The sequence below is a fragment of the Notothenia coriiceps genome, unplaced genomic scaffold (genome assembly GCF_000735185.1).
Source record: "Notothenia coriiceps isolate Sejong01 unplaced genomic scaffold, NC01 NC01_scaffold00004795, whole genome shotgun sequence".
Classification (NCBI taxonomy): domain Eukaryota; kingdom Metazoa; phylum Chordata; class Actinopteri; order Perciformes; family Nototheniidae; genus Notothenia; species Notothenia coriiceps.
In genome coordinates this window covers 765,547-766,497 of record NW_011337496.1, presented here as the reverse complement: position 1 = coordinate 766,497, position 951 = coordinate 765,547, and positions in this window count along the sequence as shown.

Below are 951 nucleotides of genomic sequence, written 5' to 3'. Positions count from 1 at the left end.
TTACAGTTGTGACACAAGTGTTATAGCGACCACATTTCCCAGAGCCATGACTCTAGCCATGCTGCAAATGATAAATAAGTGGAAATCTGTATGATATCCCCTAAAATTAAAGATATTTCTAGGATAATTAGTAATATAAACGATCACACGGAACACCCTAAAGTGAATAAAAGAAACGTAACGTTAGCATTTTATCTTTAATATAACTGCCTCAAGTCCATTGTTTATTTTTACAACACCAGACTGAAATATTAAATTCATACCACAAGATAAAAAATGGAGGCAAACTATAAAACAAAACCTAAAAGAAGTACAGCCTGTGGACTTATACTGAGATGCATAACCTCAAGCAACAGACGCTAGAAATCAACCACTCAACACAGAAGAAGCCGCTACTGCAACACAAACAAAAAAGGAGTAATACTTATATATTTGATAAACATACTTTTGATAATCAAGCCTACAATCATATGTAAAGAAAAAGAGACACACAGCTAGTCTATATTAAATAAATACAACAAGTACAATATTTCATAGATCAGACTAATACAATGATATTATTATCCAGTATTTACAATATCGTTAATGGCATGGTTGTGCTTAATAATTACACCAAACCGCTAAACACTTCCAATTTCCTGTTAAGAATAACATTGAGCTCAATGGGAATGAGTGTATGTTGATTAACGGCAACAGAATGTTGTCTGACCTTTGTAAACAGAGTCAGAATAAAGACAGATTTAAACATGCAACAACATGTTTACAGCCCATCTGATATACAGTGGTTTGAATAGCAATTCCTATTTTTCCGCTTCTGAATCAGGCAACTTTGTTCACACACACACACGCACACGCACACGCACACACACACACACACACACACACACACGATTATGTTGTCAGTTTAAGACCCATACTGTACAATGCTACGTGCAAAGTAGAGCCCTAAAA